At 43.6% G+C, this 21,828-nt stretch overlaps 1 protein-coding gene across 4 annotated transcripts in view; it reads left to right on the top strand.

Annotated features, from left to right (window-relative positions):
* ELMO1 (engulfment and cell motility 1) overlaps positions 1-21,828 on the top strand; it is a 504,832-nt gene that overhangs the window by 46,622 nt on the left and 436,382 nt on the right. The window lies entirely within an intron of this gene.

Consider the following 21,828-nt stretch of genomic DNA (forward strand, 5'->3'; position numbering starts at 1 on the left):
TATATTTGTGCCAAATAATTTGCCTGTTTGAAATTGTCTAACCCTCACAACAACCCCAGGGGAATGGGATTTATGCCGATATGTGGAGTGGGAGTTATAGTGTTAGCCCCATTTTTTTTCTTTTTTTTTTTTTTGGTCACAGCGCATTGAGGATTGAAATTGTAGAGGGAATGGGCCCTTTTAGGGCACCTGCAGCTCTCCTAAAGATGTAGGGGTAATGAATACTATAAGTGACTTCAGGTGATACAGCGTCTGGCATCTTTGTGAATTTGTACAGTTCCCACCAAAACAGAGTCACTCCACTTATTCCTTTTATAGGCGGCACAATGGCCTGTGTTATCCAAAAGGGAGGTAAAGGTTTGCCTACCGGAAGAAAAAGATGGAAAGTTCTGATTTTCCTCCTTTCTCACACACTTGCACGGAGACCAATGGGCAGGTGCTTGGCTTCCCATCCGCACCTGCGCCGGGCTAGCGTGGGCCGGAAGTGGAGGAAGACCCCGTGCCTAGTGCAGGGTGACTGTGCGCAGGGCCTTCTGGGAGTGGGCTCGTGCCCCGGCCCTGGCAGAATGCACAGTGGGTGGTCCTTCTAGGAAAGCACACAATGAAATACAACAAAATTGCCTGGGCCCCAGCCCACCCCAGTCCCGGAAAAGATTTGTTCCCCTCTCTGTCCCCTTTTCCCCAAGAGTTTGTTGAGTGAGTTGGATAAAGGACGTGATCCCAGCCCTCACTGTCATTTCCTGGCAGAGCCTGGGGTCGCTGTGCCATCAGGCAGGACAGATCAGAGAGGAGCCAGACCTGGAATACCCGTGCTTCTTGGAGGAGGCAGCTCCTGGCTGGGAAGGCAGACACTCAGCTGGGGTCTGAAGATCTTCATTCAGCCAAGAGGCAGGATGTGGTATCCAGACCAGAAGGTCTCAGCGGCAGGTTGCCAGGCGGGCATTTTTGGCTTGTTGGGTTGATGAAGGTACATGAAGGTTCATGTGGGGATGTTGTCCCATATCTCACTAAGCTGTCGTGTTCACGGATCTGGGTTTGGACTGCAGGAATAGGGCACCTTGCAGGATGCCTTGCTGTGCTGCTCTGGGCTGAGGGAGGGCCTCACATATAGACGCAGACCTGTTCATCAAGTCTAGCAGGGGACCAAGTCTAGAAGGTGCCCCAGCTGAAGTCATCCTTCGTTCCATTTTCCAAGAGCAATTAATAGGGTGACAGTAAGGCAGAAAAGTTATAATGTGACCATAGCAGGGGTACACAGAATGCGGGTTGTCCTCTCATCCCTCATCTTTCATTGTCATTTCCTTAGGAAAGGAAATTTTAGTCCTCTGCTTTCCTTACATAGAAAGGTTTTCTTTCATTTCAAGTGTCCAGGAATCATCATCAAAAGGTAAATAAAATAATAGAAGCAAACAAAGCAGAAAGATAAACAAGGTTGGTGAATCAGTGGTCCCTTTTTGGTTTCTGAGTTTCCTTATCTTGTTGCTTGAATTAAGCAGTGAAAGACCTTCAGCAGAAAGAAAATGTAATGATTGATTGAATGTTTACATTTCAATGAATATATGGATTGAGTTTTCATTTGCAAGAAACTTTAAAGTCCTGGAGGATCATAGGAAGGGAAAATAAAGAACAAAAGATACTAACCTTCTTACGTTGTAGGTGACTGAGAATATAGTTCAAAAGCCTTTTACTGCTTTTTCATGTATTTATGTAATAAAAAATAATAACTGTTGAGGCAGAAAAAGGTAGTGCATCTTTCCTAGCACCTATTACGTGTCAGTCTCTGCAGTAGAGATTGTGCAAATGTGAGCTGAGGTCGTCTCACAGCAGTGCTCTTGAAGTGTGTGCTGTTGGCCACGCTGGTGAGGACACTGAGATTCAGAGAGGTTACATGGGCTGCCCAAAGCGAAATCACTGGCAACAGGATCTGAGGGGTCCGGCCGTGTCTTCACCAACACGCAGTCCACACCGCCGTCAGTGCACGATGCCTCTTACGACTGTTGCCGTCACCCTGCGTGTTCCTGATGTAGTCCGTCCAGAGACGGGCTTCTACCTTCTATCAATTTTCTGTCAAACCTTTGATAATTGAATCTTCCTATTTTGAGCATGTGACAGCTATTGCTCAAAAGAGTAGAAAGAGAAAGAACAAATGGAGATAGTCTGATATGAAAGGCCGTGATAAAAAGTATTCTCGTGGGTCTTATGTTGTTTCTTGTCTTGCTATGTAAGTAAATTAAATGAGGTTCGGTTGGCTCTGTATTTTGCAGACATTGTTCCCTGTTCAGTAGAGTTTATGGCTATGGCTTAGTCTATATTTCAGCCATTTTGTTTTTTTCTGAGGAAAATTCCTTAAATTCAGTCTATATCAGTCTGGTTTTCTTTGGCTTCAGCTATCAGAGGTAATGATCTTTCATAATATGATGCAGTCATATTTAATTTCCCCTTTTTTTTCTCACTCAATGGAAACATTTGATGCTACATATTTTCCTCTTATTACTCATTTGCCTTTGTCCTGTGTGATCTCACATATAGAAATTTCAAAAGCATTAATTTTTGGCTAACGTTTATTGAATACCTGTGGTATTCTGCTGTAAAGGAAAAATATATAGTATCCATCTAACACTTGGAAGTAGGCATATATGCAAAAAATAACGTCACGTCCCTTCAGTGTCATACTGAATTATTGTCCCCACCCAAGATTATCTCATGCTCTAGAGGTATGTACCTTTCTTTGCTATTCTTTGATTTACTGTTTACAGCTGGTCAGGATATTTTATAAGTCTGTAAGGATAAATGATTACGTATAGAAAACGGATAGCGATGCAAAGCATTCTTGTGTGATAGCAACATGAATGGTTTTTGTCTGTTAGAAAGGTAGCAGCTAAAGTGCAACTTTAATGCCCTGGGTAGGGCATTAACTAGGTTTGTATCTACTTTATCTTGTTGGTTACTTCATTGAATTAAAGAGGTCTTTGATATGTGTTCTATGTTTATATGAGAGTCAGATTTTGAACTTTTTGAAAATTACTTTGCACTAGGCACGGAAGAGGATCTGGCATGTATTATGCAATTTGATCTTTGTGTAAATCCTCTTGGGTGATCTTATCATTGTCTCCACTGTACGGAGGAAGAAAGGAGGCTCCAAGGTGTTCTAGGAACTCGGTACAGGTGGACAGCTAGTAATATGGAGCCACTAAGGGAGCACAGGTTTGTCTGAATCAAGGTCCTTTGTCGATTACACTTCGTGATGTTAGCATGAAAACCACATGCTTCTCACCAAGGGCAGCAACGATAGAGTGCAGCTGAGGGTGACTCAGCAAGGTGACCAGAGGAACATGTTTCAACCAAAGGAAGAAGTAAGTGGGGGGGAAAGGCAGAGATTGAAACCTTAAAATCTGTACCCCCATAATATGCCGAAATAAAAAAAAAAAAAAAAAGAATTACAATATAGGCCGGGTGAGGTGGCTCACGCCTGTAATCCTAGCACTCTGGGAGGCCAAGGCAGGCGGATTGCTCGAGGTCAGGAGTTCAAAACCAGCCTGAGAGAGATCCCGTCTCTACTAAAAATAGAAAGAAAGAAATTGACCAACTAAAAATATATATGCCAAAAAAATTAGCCGGGCATGGTGGTGCATGCCTGTAGTCCCAGCTACTCGGGAGGCTGAGGCAGAAGGATTGCTTAAGCCCAGGAGTTTGAGGTTTCTGTGAGCTAGGCTGATGCCACGGCACTCACTCTAGCCTGGGCAACAGAGTGAGACTGCCTAAAAAAAAAAAAAAAGAGTTACAATACTATTGCGTTTTTCTTCCCCCTTCCATGTATTGAAAATAAAGCGTGTGAAATGTCTATGCAGTTGTTTTTATTCATTATGGCATCGCACAGATTTTACATGGAAAGTCCCTGTCTCCTACTCTCAGATCTGAATATTTGCTTATTGGGAGTATATAGAGAAGTGGTTTAAAATAAGAAGTAACAGAGGTGCTTGCTTTACCTTAACAAAGAAAAATAAGAGGTTGGGAGAAGAGGAGGAGAAAAGCCATAATTGCTTCTAAACTCTGGCCACATGCTGAGTTTTTGGCTTTCAGTAGGTAAAGGTACCGTTCCTAAGTTTAGCTTCTTAACACCCTAAGGTGTTTTCAGTTTTTCTCAAGGGTTTCATGAAGTTCTGAAAGTAAAATTGGTTATAATTTATTTTACTTAAATCCGTGAGGAGTATGCTATGAAATTAAGTTAACAATAGGCTGCCCAACTCCAAAATTACTGCATATGATTGGGGTAATATAAATGGTAGGTGACAATGTGATAAGCAAGGATGAACAACTCTTAAGACACAGCATGGGCTCTCTCTCTCTCTGGAGTGCTGTAAAACTACTCCCAGCTATGCCCACAATAATTACTGCAGGAAGAAGAACTGGGAACTCAAATGTCATTAATGAAAACTGGGGCTGAAACTCAGCATGCCAAGATATTCATCCATTACTGCAAACTTTGTTCTTGAAACATTCTAGTTACCGGGATGAGTAAAGATCCACTAGGGTCTCAAGTATAAGAGGTTGGGAAATTGGTCTTATGTCTGTAAGTGCTGAGCTGTCAACACCTATTCTTATATTCCAGATCATGATCCAAGGCACCCGCCACCACCGTGCACTTGATCCAGAAGCACTCTGGGCCTCCCGATCCTTTCCCCCCCCCTTCCTTCTCACACTCCTGCAAAATCCTGTAGCTCCTGTGTTTCTATGGAATCTGGTCCCTGCTTCCTCCACACGGTTCTGCCTTTCTTGTCTGAAGGACACTATCTTTGTCTACTCGCTTGTATCCTTGTGTAACTTGCTTCCCTTCTGTTCCCTCCTCCTTCCCCTTCTGCAGATGGTTTCCTCAGATTGTTGTAAACATGTCTACGTGATCTTGCCACTTGGCTTCCAACCCTTCTGGGTTCCCTTGGTTTATCGGAGGAAGTGCAGACTCTTGCTGAAATCCAAGGCTTTTCTGATCCCCTCTGTCTCCTCATTCCCTAGACTACCCTCACCTGCTCAGAGGTCACCTTTGCCCACCATCTGACCCAGGGTCCAATTTATGTCTGCTTCAGATTCCTGAACATGCCAGACCATGCTGAGCTATTCCTTGTGCGGGACTGCTTCCCTCTCTGCCTGGTCATGCCTCTCCTTCTCAGTCGTCCTGTAGTTGTCTAGTTGTAATATTTCTCTACGGGACAGTGCTGTCCTTTGGAGCAGGGCATTGTGCATCATACATTGGTGTCCCTGGGCCTTGAACAGGGAGAGGCTGCCCATAAATGTTTGTGGCATGGGTGAATGAATGAATGAGTGAGTGAGTGAGTGAAAAGAGACCTTTCTTGTTTGAAAACGTTACTGCAACTTATCTTTATCTGGCTATGGACCTAAGGTATTCTGGTGTTTGTTCATAAAGCTTATCATCTCTCTTCTTTCCTTTCCGCCACTATATCCTATCTCTGTAAATGTGTCTCTGTAGATCAGCTGCCATTGCTGTCCGTGCAGGAAGAGGCAGAGCAGGGGGCACTTACACCACAGGAGGTAGGGAAGGTGCAGACCAAGGTATGCTCAAGGCCCTCCTAGCTCAGCCTGTCCTTGGGGTGCTCAGGCCAACCCTCATGGACTTGAAGGGGTCAGAGCATTAAAAGAAAACAAGCTGGGGAACAAATGAACAGTATCAGCAATGGGACAAAGCAAAATTAGGCACCACTTGATAGCATGCAAGGTAAAGGATGCAGCTTCTTGTTTCTGTGACTTTCCTGCCAAAAATGCATAACCAAAATCCAATCAGAGGAAGCATCAGACAAACCCAAACTGAGGGACATTATGCAAAATAACCAACCTGTAGTCTTCAAAAGTGTCAAGGTCAGAAAAACCAAGGGAAAACTGAGGGAAAAAGAATGAAGAGACTAAAGAGACAGAACAGCTCAGAACACTGTGATTCTGAACAGGATCCTTTTGCTATAAAGTGCATTATTGGGACATTTGATGACATTTGAATGGGGGCCCAAGGGCAAGTAGAACATGCACTAAATGTTCATTTCCTGATGTTGATGGTTGTGTTGTGGCCATGGAGGAGAACGCCACTGTTGTAGGAAATGCACACTAAAGTATTAGCGGGTGATGGGCCCTCCTTGAGTTGCCAAGTTACTCTCAAGTGGTTTGGGAATAAAGAAGGTGCTTTGTACCATAGATGCAATTTGTTTTGTGAATTTGAAGTTGCTTCAAAGTACAATTTTTTAAAAAGAAAAAAAAAATCAATGAGCAAGTTTAGACTATTCCCCATGACAGGTGGCCCCGGTGAGATGTTTTGCATTATATGTGGATGGAAATGTGCACAGTAGGGGCCGTGGTTGACCTTGGCATGAGTTGGGGATGAATGGGTGGTGAAGCCTTGAGCGTGGCCAAGGGAAAACTTGCATCCTGTCTCAGCAGCCCTCAGCAGGCGGCCTTAAGTGTAAACAGGCTCAGCAGACAGAGCTGCAGGCTCCAGGAGAGCACAGCTACCTCCCAGGGGCAGGTGCCATTAGCAGGTTTCTAATGGCTGGGGAACAAGATGCCAATTTGCTGATTTATTGTAGGAAACATAATCAAGACCAACTGGTGCTCTTTGACTAGCAGATTTCTTCCCTGTAGACAGACTTCAATGGAAGGAGTAGTAATCAGGAGAGTGCTTGGTAAACAGAGAACCACAGGGAGAGCAGCTAGCCAGGGCAATCAGAAAGCCCAGAGGCATCCTGCTAGGACAGCCCGATCCCTCCGTTCTGTAGGGGGCCTCGCACTTGGCAGTGGATGTGGAGGGGAGTCCTGGGAGGGGCTGCTCTCCCCTGGACAGAGCTGGGGTGGCCTAGTGGCTCTGGATTTTTGTTAGCTTTCATGTTTGGCCCCTTCTCTGCCTCTGCCTCTTTCTTTAGATATGCTAATGGCCTCAGCTAGGTTGTTACCAAGTTCTGCCAACTGTGGAGTCCCAGGGACTCTTGAATGTCCTTGCATCTGTGATCCTGTGTTGACTCTTTCTGGATTGATTTTATTTGTTAGCTCTCTCTTATTTTTTAATGTCTAGAGCCACATAAAAGGAAGGACAGACTTTGGGGACAAAAAAGGGTTACCATCATGGAATATTATCAAAATAGTTCATTAACTTCCCTGGTTGTAGATGTTCTTTAAAGATTGAGCCCAGATACATATATTTCTCTTATGAGAACAGTGTGTCTCCCAGCTGGGAGCCCAGCTTACTCAATCCCTGGGTGCAGAGTCCATGCAGGGCTGTCGTGCGTGTGTGGAGGTTACAGTTCTCTGTCTACACTGAGTGCGCTCCCAGGGTCTCGTGAGACACGCCCCCTCCTCTGTGGGGTTTGTTGCTCTTTCTTGCACAGGTGGCCGGATCTCCTCCTGTAGGCCCCCTGGGTACTTAGTCTTGGAACCCGAGATCCCAAATGGTTCCTTGTATAAAGGCCATTTGTTCCCTGGTGGGTGTTACATGGGGCTGTGCCCAAACCTGGAGGCCCTGGAGTTCCAGAGTCTGTTTTTGAAGAGGTGCTTGAAATTGGTACCCTGGCATGAGAATCGGCCTCCAGCTGAGGGCTCTGGATTGCTCAGTGGTTAGAGACCTGCCAAGAAGGTCTGTGTCCTTTCGTGAGTAAAGAAGGCCCGGTGTGCTTTCTGGCATATACCCTGTTTCCTTCTTCAAAGGATTTTTGGAAAGGAAGTATATATACAGACGGGCTCACACTGATCCAACGTAAGGATCCTCAATTTAATGTGGTTTTACATTTTATTTTAATTTTTGTCAAATAGTATAAGGCCTTTCAAGCAAACGCCTTTGTAAATAACCACTCCTGTCCCAGAATGTGCCTGATTTGGCATTGCTGTACTGTAGTCATTGAACCAAAGGGGAAGTCCACTTCCCCCGATCATGTACGGGGGACAGTGTCACCAGGTCAGCTTGTGTCCTGCCTGGGCCACCTGTGTGCCTTGGCAGATGTCAGCGACTAGATTTTCCTTTCATCTAAAAAGTACAGTATCCTGAAGATCTCATGGCCCCCAGCAGCTGGCGGATGGAAACAATAGTGCCGAGGGTGGGGCGGTGAGCGCCCACAGGCGCAGAGAACAGAGACCGGGTTTCCACTTGCAAATGAAGCCAAACCATAGCCCCATGTGAACTCTGGGAACTAGTGTTTGACAACTGTTTGGTTTTTTTTTTTACAGGGCTAGGGACTGTGATGAGTCCCACTCAGTCCCACTCTGTGGACTGGTACAAAGGATTAGAAATAGAATCATCTGAAACACATGCTATCCAAAGCAAGTAGGGCCTTTGGTCTGCTTAGGCACCTGGAACTTTTGCTTTTGTTCTGTCCCTGGGCCTCTGTGCATCTGGGAGTCAGAAAAAAAAATGGGGTATAACAAGACATGTGCTCCTTGGGGCACCCTATTAAGCTGTGCCGTTGTCCGTCAGAGTTCCTGTTTGATGGGAAGAGCTCTGCCCGGCATCCCTCTGCAGTGGGAGCATGGGCTTGACGCGAAACTGATCACTGTCCACGCAGGCGGCACGAGGCTGACAGCTACGCAAGGAGCGATCCCTAGAACAGGCTTTGGGTCCCTGCACAATCACGGGGCCAACTTTGTGCTCCCGGTGACAGCTGCAAAGTACAGATTTATGGAGAGGGCACTGGCTCTGAATTCCAATTACCATTTGAGTTTTTAAGAAGCCTACATTTCCATGTCCATGGAGCATTTTTGCAACTCGCTGCTGTGATAGCCTGCACACAGCCATCCCTGTTACTAATATTTCTAACCAAGTGATTAGCAGAACGGGAACACAGGTGATGGATACTTAAGGCTTGGCTCCTCGGGGGAGGAAGTTGCTGGGGAATCTGCTCTGAATTTCGAGAGGTGAGAAAGGCAGGTGGGATGGGGAAAGGCTAAGAGATTTGGGAAGCTGGGTGACACTGGGAAGACTGGGGGAAGCTTGCATTTCTGCTTACAATGGTTCATTTTTGTGTCAGAGAGCAGCTCTCCCTAATGAGAGTAGCTCATGCCAGAGAGCTAATAAAGGATCTTGGGGAATGCTTGTGCTTCATGCTTTCTGCACCCCTAGGTGGAGGTGGAAGCGTTAGGTTCTGCTACACTCTTGACAGCCTATTTCCTAGGGTCGAAGGAGAGCTGGTTGCCCTATTGCAAGAGCTGGATATCTCTATCTGGAGACTAGTTATGTCTCCCTACGACCCCAGGCCAAGCTATCATTCATGCCTTTTAATGCTCCACAAGGTGGCAGGATGGGAGGTTCATCTTCCAACTGGACAATTCGTGACTGTTCGAGACTCTTGTGAATGAACCTAAGATGGATTAAAGTGTGCGGGTTTCGAGCAACAGCTTCATTGCTTCTGTTAGAGGAAATGCACAGGTCTGTCTTAATGGACATCAACACAATGAAGGGAAAAAAGTCCTCATGTTTTAAAAATACTTTTAAAAACATAATCAGGACTGCTTAGTGCCTTTCAAAAATCTTTTGAACTTTGAAAGTCCTTTTCTTCATACATAAAGGAAAGGTTTTATTATGTGGCTGGTTTGCTTAATGTGGGCTGGTTTTATTTTGGACTCTTTGAAACCCTGTGTGAAGGCTAAAATTCCGCTATGTGGAGAAGTAAAAAGGGAAGGAATTGCCAGGTTTGGGTTGTGCTAAATTAAAGTGACAAGGCACAGATAACAGGGCACAACTGTGACCACAAATTAGTCCTCTCTAATTTGCTGTTGTGGAAAGTAGTGCTTTGGTGTTGCATTGTAATTTCTTTTCTTGAATTAAAGTTTAGAAAAGAAAGTCTAGTTTGCTCAAAAGAGAAAACCTGAAACACATAAGCCTTTCAGTATCGAAATGGCCCACAGTTCCCTGTGTCCAGGAATTGTTTGAGGAAGCCCTGCTTCAAAAAGATGTAAATTGCATGATTTTATTTTTAGAAGCTGCACTTTTAAAGTGTGTTGGATTATTTTGTGTGCTACTTAAAGATATTCCTTCCAAAGCTCTTGTTGAACTTCTGAGTGTATTTTGTGTGGGGCAGGTGGCGGCAGTGTTTTGTGTGGTCTCTTCTGGACATGATGGGCCATGTCATCTTGGAGTGAGTGCGGTTCTGACAGTTGAGGAAGGTGAAGAAGGCCAAGGTTACTTTCTCTAACTTCTGTTGCGTTCTAGGCAACAGCTTGATATTATGGGGAGCCAGGAGGACATCTGGTGTCCTTAGCCACGGCATGCCGTGTCCTAAATTATAATATTCCTTTCTCCCAGTCACGACTTCCCAGAAAGTGGAAGTGTCATTCTTCTAAATGTGGTGGCACAGGAATTTTAATATTACAAGTCAGCTACATAAATAATGTAGCAAAAGTCAGGATTGCTTATTGCAACGCCGTAAAAAAAATTGCAATGTTTTGGTCATGATAAGTCGCCTTTTGTTTTTATTATCTGTGGGTGTTTGCTCCAGGAGAGATCCCTGGGCTCATATCGGGTTGTCCCGATATGTGGGCACTTTCACCCACATAGGAGGCTTTAATTCACCTGTCCTCGTGATTATGGCGATTCCCCAGATTACAGGAGATGTGATGTTTAAAGGGCCGGTGCTTAAATAAATTCCAGAGACACTAGGATAAACAAAACTGAACAGATTTCTTTCCTGAAGGACTTCTCCAAGCCGTCCCTATGCAAAAGTACAACATGACTTTTCAGGACGGTGAGTGGAGCAGACGTCTGGTTTCCCACAGGAATATATGCCTCGGCGCATGGTGGGGAACACTGCCTCAAGGTGTGGCCTGGCTGTTCTGGATTGCATTGTGTCCCCCTCAAATAAGATATATTGGGAGTCCTAACCCCCCAGTACCTCCGAATGTGACCTTATTTGGAAATAGTCGTTGCAGATATAAATCAGATGGGGTCATGCTGGAGCAGGGTGTGTGCTTCTGTCTCTACATTTCCCCTGTGTTTCCCCTCTGGGGAAATTCAGAGACAGAAGCACACATAAGAACACCATGTGAAGATGGAGTGATGCTGCCAATAGCCGAGGAACTATCAGAAGCTAGGAGAAAGGCCTGGAACAGATTCTGCTCTCGTGCCTTTAGAGGAGATGGGGCCTTGTGGACACCTTGATCGCAGGCTTCTAGCCCTGACAAGCGTGAGACGGTTTGTGGTACTTTGCTAACACAGCCCCTGGGAAACTAGTACTTTGCTACTCTAGGCTTGCGCTCAGTACCCCATGCTTCTTTTTACGATGGGCCAGAATCACATTTCTAGTTCTAGAAGCTTCTTAGCTATGCTTTTCTGGGATCCTTTCTGTATCGTGGGTTCATTCTTTATTTATGGCATTGCGGTGTTTCCACTGGGGCCTGTACTCTCTTCCTGTTGACCTAGAACAATGGTTTCTAATTCTAGCTGTACATTGCAATCATCTGAGGAGCTTAAAAAAAAACACTAATGTCCAGGCCTCACCCCAGGCCTCACCCCAGGCCAATTAAGTTAGAATCCCTGGGAGTGAAGTTCAAGTATTTTCATTAAAACCTCTCCAGTTGATTTTAATGTGCATTCAGGGTAAAAACCCACCCAAGAAAGCAGGCACTACGCTGTGTGTGGGTGCAAGGCTGAGGGAAGGAGGCTCCAACCAAAATTCGGCAGGGATGGGAGGAGGCGCTTTGTTGGAGCCAAGAAACAGTTAACCTGTGAGCCTCGCAGATCTGAGCTTGAGCCCTGGATCTTCCACTGACCCGCAGTGGCCGTGTGCGGGTGGCCTCGCTGCTCTCTGCTGCGGCGTCCTCATTGACCCACAGGGATGATGATGACTAACTTCCCACTCAGGCTGGAGGGACGGCTCCCGCAGAGGCCGTGCCCCATTGGGTCCAGGTCCCGGGATGCTGAGCATTAAGGACTATGGCAGACACAGTGGAGACCCTGAGCCTCTCCAACCCCCTCCTCCTTTGCTCAGCGAGTTTTCCTAGGCAGGAGCAATCTGTCTCTGCCACCTCGGGCCCGTTTTCTAAGCCCGCCCCCAATTCCTCTGTCTTTATTCCTACCTCCCCAGCTACCTGCTCACAACAATCACGGTGTTCAGTAGGCTTCCAAAGCCAAGGAGACCTGCATTCTTGGTCTGCACACCTTTTCTTCACAAATAAGACACATTGGTCAAGAAAGTATGCTTATTGCCTGGGGAAGCAGGCTCCGGGGGCAGGCATGGGGTCACTGTGGCTTGCACCACCATGGGCTGCTGGCACTTTCTTTAAATGGGAAGTCATCCCAGGCGAAGAGCAGGCGGCGAACACACAGCCTCTGAAAGACTGCCAAGGAGCCCTCCAACTGAAGGGGCCTGGATCTTCCTGCAGTTTCCGGCTCCTGCCTGGATCACAGCCCGCTCTGAGGCACTGAGCACTGCACTGCCTGGTGGTGGGCAGTGGGGCCTGGCACCAATGGTTTCAAAAGCTCCACAGGCGGTTCTGATGAAGGACAGCTTGCCACCCCTCCATATTCTGTGTGTTTGCACGTGCGAGCATTTTGCCCCGTGGAAAGCTCGGCACTCATTCAGTTATTCGCCAACAAATGTCTAGAGGGTGGCAGCACCTGCCAGGCCCCTTCTAGACACTGGGGATACAGCGGCAACCCGGACACTCATGCTTGCATGAAGCTTCTTTTCCGGTCGAGGATCCAGAAAACAAATAAGTAAACATATGCCTGCTGTAATTTCAGACGTTGGGAAGTAGAGTTAAGAACATAAAGCAGGGTAATGGGGTGGGAGGGCAGGGGGCACCAGTTTGAGCAGGGGTCAAGGCACGCTTCCCAAGGGGGCGACATTCGCGTGGGAACCTGCTCGGAGACGGAGTGAGCCGCAGGGGAGCTTGGCATGCTGGGGACCACAGCACCTGTGTGATGGGCAGAGGGGATGGTGGTGTGAGGTATAGAAAAGGGGCCAAAGGCAAATGGGCCATAGGCACATCCTATGTGATGGGTGTGTCTGGAGGTTCTCAGCAAGACAGTGACAGGATCTGATTTAGGTTTTAAATAGATCACTCTAGAGCAGGGGTCCTCAAACTTTTTAAACAGGGGACCAGTTCACTGTCCCTCAGACCGTTGGAGGACCAGACTACAGTTTAAAAAAAACTGTGAACAAATTCCTATGCACACTGCACATATTTTATTTTGAAGTAAAAAAAAAAAACAAACGGGGAAAAACACCTGCATGTGGCCTGCGGGCCGTAGTTTGAGGACGCCTGCTAGAGAATCAGTTGTTGTGGGCAAGAGCAGACTCAGAGAGACCAGCTAGAGGTAGACGGTCAGGCACCGTCCAGGCACCAGCTACGAGAGGTTTATGCATGTGTGGCAGGTAAGATATTAAATCCAACCTCTAAAATAATTCTTAGGCATTGTTTACTATTCTTAGAACTTCAAAGCAAAGTATGGGATATATATTTTTTATACTTTGGCAAATCATTCTGTGTATTTTCAGATATGATCTTTGCAGTGTTGTTTCAACGCGGTCATAAGGTCGAACAGATTTGTATGCATTTTTATTTATGTCTTTTTGTTTGTGTGCAGCCCTTGCTGCTGGTTTTATTACAGACCAGAGTGCAAGAAGTAATCCGTCATGGTCAGATTTCTGAGGCGGCCTCTCAAGGAGATCTAGAGCTTAGTGTTTTCCTGACAAATAAACAAATAGAAAATTTCCAATTTTTCTTAATTATTTCCAATTTTTCTTCAATTATTTTGCCCAGTTTTGTTTATAAATGGAGTGCCTTTTCCAATGGCTACACTTTTTATTGGTATCTGTGTTACCTCATTAATCTTGTTTGAGTCCAAGTAATTAAATGTGCATGTTAACATCTTAATCATGTCATTTGTTTTCAGTCTGTGTTCCCAAGATAGGTAACAATCCATATTGCCAAAGTAGGTATTACTAAGATATTATTCAATAGACTGTCTAAGCAACATATTCCATACAAGCAAATTACAAAAGAAATTGTCAAAACCTATATATTTCAAAATTTTCCTAAAACTTACAATCTTTTAAATGTTGCCTAAAATAATCTATGATTAGATTCTTCTAACACGTTATAAAATAAAAAGCAAAAGCGCTAGAAACATTGTCTTTAATAACAAATGAAATAATTAAATAGGCAGAAAATGAAGATGAATCCCCAAATAAAATCTCTAAAAATGTAGCAAAAAATGCAGACAGTAGAAATGTAGGCAAGTGGACTCATTTGTGAAGTGTTTTGAAATTTTTGTCTCAAATACCGTGTAACATGAATGACAAGTAAAAATTTATGAACTCAGCAGGCAGACACAATCTTAACCAAGTGTCAAAGTTAACATCTCTATTAATGGAAAAAATCAACCACATGTGCCTCCTGATATGAGGCACAACATCATCCCTGTGATAGTTCTGTCAAAAATGCGTAACTCAATCTCCTTGTGAGGAGATGTCAGATAAACTCAAATGGAAGGACATTCTACAAAATAACTTTTGTCAATTTTTCCTGTACTCTTCAAAAATGTCAAGGTCAGGAAAGGCAAAAAAAGGATGAAGAACTATCCCAGACAAAAGGAGATCAAAGAGACAGAACAACTCAGTGCCATAAGAAATGCTGGATTGGCTTCTAGACCAGGGAAACAAGTTCATTTGTCTTTCAAGATAAAGGACTTTACTGGGACAATTAGTGCAATTTGAAGAGGGCCTTTAGAATATATAATAGTGTGTTTCAATTTTGATTTCCTGCTTTTGATAATTGAGCTATGATTATGTAAGAAAATGTTTGTGTTCTTTAGAAATACACTGAAGTATTGAGGGGAAAAGGGATATCACACCTGCAACTTAGTCATTTACAGTTGCAGAGGAGAAAAACTATTCTTTGTCCTCTACCCTCCCAGGTTCTCAGTCTGGGGCCCTGCAAATTAGATTGACAAAAGCAAGATTAATAAGTGATAACAAGTTTATTGACTTATGCAGCATGCACACACCTGGGAGAAACTCAGTGATGAGTATCTCTAAGGGGTGGTTAGAACTAGGACTTAAATATTAGTAGTAGCTTAACAAAGAACAATAAATTTGCAGAGAAGTGACAAGACAAAGGAAAAGGATTTTAGGCTTTCAAGGGAGGCAGAAGGTGGGAAGGTAAAAATACATGGGGGATACTAATTGATGATAAGTATTACTTTAGTAAGGTTTGATGTGCAGGTCCATCTTGACGTCAACTCATTTCAGGTGATAAGATTGTGAGAAATAAAAATAAAATATTAAGCCCCCCAACCAACTGAATGGATCCCTTCTTGGCCAAGGGGACTCCAGAGAAACCTTGAAACTGAAATCCCGGCCATGACTGGATGGGCAGTCAGACAGGCTTCATTACAGCCCCTCCCTCACTAACCACCATCACCATCGGGCTTCCTTCTCTAAGGGTGAAGCAGAACCAGGCCTTTGGAAAGACTTGCTCCACCACTGATTTCAGCCAACTGCCTAATGCTGCTCCTGCCTTTTTGTGATTTTGACCCAACTGACCAACATTCCCTCTTGATCAGAAGCCACCCACCGTGAAGTGGTTCTGGCCAGTCTATGGAGGGTGCAGAGTGAGGATTTTCGTGTCCTCTGCTTTACTCTTTGACATCAGAGGGCAAAAAACTCCACCCTTGGATCATGCTAAGGTTGCTATCTTTTTTACATGCAACCCAGGGAGGGGCATGAAGCTCGATTGTGCATGCGTGTGTTTCTCCTTTTGTAAATAGTCACTAATCCTCCTATAGCTTATTAAATATGTATATTTGGCCAGCTTGCTCAGCATAAATTCCAGTTCCCTTTGCCCTTCCCTGCAGATGCCTATATCCAGCGTCTGGCCAGGGGCCATGCTTCCCAGCCTGTCAGAATGGCTGCCTGCAGGCTGCAACCCTTTGTAAAGCATCTGCTTTCCAAATTTCTGAGCCTTGTCATTCTTCAGTTGGCAGTTGTTATCACATTCCTGGAATGGGAAGGTGGGATTTATCTTCTGCTTTCAGGCAGGTAGTGAGATGGCTAAGAGCTTGTGCTAGGTCTGCTTTTTAAAAAATTGCCTTCAGCTCCAAATAATTCTTATGACAAAATTGCATATTTGGGGATATAATATTCTGAATCCTTTCACAGTTCAGAGGAAAATAATAATACAAAAGAAGGCAGATAAAATTACTGTGATAAAATGTTACTATTTGGGAAATTAGAGTAAAGGGTATACTTCACATTCATCGTGGAACTTTGATGTAAGTCTGAAATTATTTTGAGTTATCGACTCTAAATTGAACTTAGGAGAGAACATTTTATTTTTTCCAAAATTTCAGAACCTTCTGTATAGTAGTTTTTAAATGGTAGAAAGGACATTTTTCTTTTTCAAAGGTGAGGCAAGTGTTTCTGAGTTTGCCTTAAATTTATATCAAGTAGCTAAATGTATTTCAAACATTATCTTTTTTCCATAGAGTCTCGACGTGCCACAAGAGCCAGTTAGAACAGAGTGGACCAGTAGGAAGTGTTTTTCTAATGTGTAGATTGCTGAATTCTTAAAGAAAGCTAATGTATAATTTAAAATATTTTATTCCTGCTGTTCATAAACTTGCAGAGGGGTCTCCACTCTTGTCATTGAATGTGTTTTAAAAGACGAAATAAACATTTACTAAGAAGTGAGAAATTCACCATAGGAGGGATGTTCTGAATGGTGACAGTAATCAAGTACTGGAACCTCATGGAAGATTCTTCTCCATCCCTATGGACCAGGAATGAGTGTGGATACTGGATTTCCCATGATAAATATCCCTGGACATTGGTTTGTGGATGGTTCAAGCTTTGACTCAAAAAATTCATGTTTCCACAAACTTACATTTGTGCTAATCTTAGAGCCTACATCCCATTGTGAAACCACCCATTGTTATTATAAGTAAATTGGGATTAACTTGTGAATTGTCACTTAAGAGGTAGTTAACCAGGTCCTGTGGTTTCACCCTTCAGTAGTACAGGATTGTAGATTACTGACTATTGTGTAGACTTAAGTCTATTTCATGAAGCTTCTCTTCTCAAACTCTGCACTTGCTACTAGAACTTTAGTGAACTTGTAATCCAGAGGGTTTTAATCATGATGACTAACCTAACTAGAGAAATGAGACCCTGTTGGAGAAAGGGTGGTTCTTTTCTAAGTGATACTTGTATAATGAATGGACATAGGCTGTGAAGTTAGACATTATCTGAGTCTGACCTCATTCTGCAGCCGCTATATAACCTTTGACAAGCTGCCCTTGTTATTCATGGATTCCTGATTTGAGAATTCAGTTACTTGTTAGTATTTATTTGTAATCTCTAAATCAGTGCTGAAGACACTTTTGTGGTCATTTTCAGATGAGCAGAGTGATGGAAAACTTGAGTCACCCTATGGGCATGTTTTCAGCACTGTTGCCTTATTTCATGTCTCATATTGTAAACTAGTATCCTTTTTGTTGTCTATTTAATGCCACGTTTTTCACATTTTTTTGTGCTTTATTTATTTATTTATTTGTTTGTTTTTGTGATTTAGGTATTGAAAATGGCCCCCAGGAAGTAGTTTGTTAGATGATCTTTGTTCAGGCATGAGTTACAGTGCTGTTGTCCATGAGTTCAATGTTAGTGAATCAATAATATATATTAAGTGAGGTGTCTTCAAGCATAAGCACACATAAAATATAAAGTAATATATTGATCGGTGTTGTGAACTTACTCTCACAGAGTCCTAATTCTGTTTTCTTTAGGAGCAGTCATTCAGTGTTGGCAGATGTAGTGTTTGTGGTGACTTTATAGAGCATAACTACTTTGGATACTATATTGTATTCAATCTCTCTGAATCTCAGCTTCCTATTTGGTAAGTTGACTAAGTAAAAGAAAAGAAAAATCTCAAGACCCGTCCCCCTAACTCCTTATGCAAAAGGGAAAGGCAAAGGCCTCAGGCACCTGTGAAGGACTGGCCCCACAGATCATTCCTCTAGGAAATTCCTTGGGGGCCTCCCTTAAGCAAGGACATGCAAATTGTAACTTTAGGTCTGCAGACTAAGTCTGGCTCCTAAAACTAAAGTCTGCTTGACTCCACACTAATAATGAATTAGGAGTCTATCTTCTCAGGTGCAGAACAGAGACATGATAGGATCAAACATTCTTCTCCCCACCCGGGGACATCTACATAATTGATGTTTCCTTTTCTCCCTTTTTGTCTTCTAACATTTGCCTTATCTTCTGTAAAATGTAGATTTGCCTGGGTCTCACAAGAATGTAAACATTTTACTTCACTACCCACCCACCCCTTGCTTTTTTTCTCTTTTCTTTCTGTGGACCCTGTCTCCCTTTAAACACTGAAATTTCCAGATTTCCCTTTAGGTAAATAGCCACAGATTTGTTGTGGTTCATATTTTTCCTGGGCACGTCCTCAACTTTGGCTCAATAAACTTCCATTGATTGAAATCTTTGCCTCAGTCACTTATTTTGGGTTGTCAACTATAGTTACTACTTATCATACCAGGAAAGTAAAAGTGAGATATTATCAATGATTATGCCAGGGCAACCAACCATTATCAACAAGGACTGTGTCATATGGTCATCCTATTATTTTAATATGGAGAGTAAAAGACCTCCTTCCTGTGGCATTCAACAAATAATTGGCCATCTCTATTGGAGCTGGGTACTGTGTTGGCCAGCTGGTAAGAGTGGCAAACAAAACCAGTATATCCCCTGCCTTCATGGAGTTTACAGTCTATTGGAAATGAAGGACACACAATGAATAAGCCCCAAAATAATAACTATATCATTATATGACCAGTTCTGTGAAGGAGAAGAATAGGCTGTTAGTGACAAGAATAAGTATTTAATTGAGAAATTGGATGATAAGGCATGCACGATATCTCTGACAGCATGAAATTTAAACCAAGGTCTGGAGATGAATTTCATTTTTATAAGGTGGAGAGTGAGGTAGGCTAGAGCCTGAGCCTTTCAAGAAAGACCTCAGTGGCTGAAAAGTAATGACTGAGGAGAATGTGATATGAGATAAGGTCATGATAACGATCGTGGGAGCAATGGGAATCCACTGAGGGGTGCTAGGCAGGGAAGTGATCGGGTAATTTTAAAGTTCTCTGTAGTGTGTGGAGTTGGAAGTGGAGGGCAGTGCAAGGGACCAGTGAGGAGGCTACTGCAGCAGTCCTAGCAGAAGTGGTGGTGGTTGTGGAGGTGAAAGGAGAAGGCAGGTTTGGAAGAGACACTTAGGAGGTCGCATCTGTTGGTCTTGAATATGAATATTCAAGGTAAACTATTAAGAATGAATCTCAGCTTGTTTGAATAGAGGTACTATTTTATGAAAGGGGGAATGTTGAAGGAGAACCAGAATATAGGGAGCAGACTCACTCAGGAATTTAGCAAACTAGGCATAAGTGTGTCACATAGAAGACTGTCTGTAAATAAAGTTTCTTTTCCCCTCTATATGTGAGCAATGGGAATTTTTTTTTTTTTTTTTTTTTTTTTTTTTTTTTTTTTTTTTTTTTTTTTTGAGACAGAGTCTCACTTTTTGTCCAGGCTAGAGTGAGTGCCGTGGCGTCAGCCTAGCTCACAGCAACCTCAAACTCCTAGGCTCGAGCGATCCTTCTGCCTCAGCCTCCCGAGTAGCTGGGACTACAGGCATGAGCCACCATGCCCGGCTAATTTTTTATATATATATCAGTTGGCCAATTAATTTCTTTCTATTTATAGTAGAGATGGGGTCTCGCTCTTGCTCAGGCTGGTTTTGAACTCCTGACCTTGAGCAATCCGCCCGCCTCGGCCTCCCAAGAGCTAGGATTACAGGCGTGAGCCACCGCGCCCGGCCTGCAATGGGAATTTTTAAAATGATATTTGTTTCTTTCCTCTCTCTCCTTCTTTCTTTCTGTCTTGATTTATGTTTATTGGAATCCAAATTTGGCCACTCTTCTTTCCTTTTTTTTTATAACAGTTTTCTTAACATTCTTGTGAAAATACATTAGCTGGAAAGTCAGTTAATGTCCATTTCCTCAGCTCTGCCCCTCCATAGACTGGTGGCTGACCTGGTGCAGGTTTAGGGTTTGAAGAGGCAGAACGGGGGCCTCGTCTGGTCTGGATCCTTGCACAGGCCACGCACTGCCCTGGAGTCACCTTCTGCCATCACAGTTCTTCAGTACATTCCTAAGCTCAGCCGCTGTCTCAAGGTGGAGTCCCCACGCCAGCGTGGCGGGGATTGCGGAAGCTTCCGGGGCAGCCAAACCACCTGCTTGATCTTTGGGAGCTGCTGGGAGGAAAACTTTTCCTCTTAGGTTCACATGGTGGCGAGAGAGGTGGGAGCAGTGACTTAACTGATGACAGGTTCCCAGGAAAAAGGACCAGGTTTGTCATACAGGCATGCTGGACTCCACGAGAGATGAGCAACCCACTTGGTTTATGTACCAACTTAACCAAAAAGGGTAGTGGGAAAGTGTGGAAGGTTCTGTTGGGCTTCTTGATGCTAATGGCAGCTGAATTCTTGCTTACTGGTGCTAATGGTCAGTTTTCTCCTAAACAGGAAAGTTCCTTGGAGGGGGTTCAATGGCAGCTGTATTTTCTGGAGGATCTGCTGAAATTCAGATAGTTAACTTTTTGTGGCTGCTGATTGGATGTTTTTAGTTTAATTTCCATAGGCTTTGGTGGGCTATTAATCCCTTCAGACTCTAGGTTTCCTTTCTGCTCAGAACAATCCTTAGCCATCAGAGCCTAAACTGAACGTCAAAAAGGAAAGTGATCCTGGATGCTAATTATACTTATTGCAAATATATGCACCTTCTCCTAGTCACAAAAAGGTAGTAGTACCCTCCCTACTCCTTCTCAGTGGTCTAGTTCACTCCATTTGTATAACTATGAGGCTATGCTATTGGCTCGTCCCTAAATCTAGAAGATCTGCCACGAGTGACTTCACTTTGGCTATCCAACATAGACACATGGCCCGGCAGCTTCCCTTTCTTGAACCTTGTAAGAATGTCACATCCTGTGGATCTTGAGATTCTTTACTGCAGGTGGTTCCTTATTTATAATAGTTTGCCTTATGATTTTTGGCTTTACAGTGACTTGACAGCAGTACACATTCAGTACAAACTGTACTTTAAGTTTTGAATCTTGATCTTTTCTTGGGGTAGCCATATGGCATATGATACCCTTCTCACCTCCCAGTCAGCCATGAGACGATGGTTTTGCCCAAGTGTAGGCCAATGTAAATGACCTGAGCACATTGAAGATAAGCTAGGCTAAGCTATGGTAAGGTAGGTGTATTAAAGGCATTTTCAACTTATGATAATTTTAACTTACAATAGGTTTATCAGGATGTAACCCCATTGTAAGTAGAGGAACGTCTATGATGGATAAAATAAGGGATGCTATGAATGATAAGTTCACAGATGTCTCACCAGTTTTTGATCTTGGATAAATGCAAATGTTTAAAAAAACAGTGGGCACTAGGTCAGGCTTGTGGTCAAAGTATAATCCTAAACCTTGCTACCTGAGTTGTATGAGTCAGTGCTTTTTGATTGATAGGCTATATGAATCAGTGCTTCTGGTTAGGAAACATTAAATATCTATTTACGGACTCATAAAAACAGATAGGTTTCCTGTTTTTTCAGTTAGCAGGGGAACCGTAACCTGTTAAAATGTGATTATGCCTGCTTTTGAGCACTGCTTTGCTTCCAGGAGAAGAAGTATTAAAAGAATCAGGGAGATGGGAACAAAGAGCAAAAAATTGCTATGTAAAGCGATAGACTCTTTTTAAACAAGTAATGTTCTTTTTATATGGCAAGAAGTAATG

Source organism: Microcebus murinus, chromosome 9 (assembly GCF_040939455.1).
Source record: "Microcebus murinus isolate Inina chromosome 9, M.murinus_Inina_mat1.0, whole genome shotgun sequence".
In the NCBI taxonomy this organism is placed as follows: Eukaryota; Metazoa; Chordata; class Mammalia; order Primates; family Cheirogaleidae; genus Microcebus; species Microcebus murinus.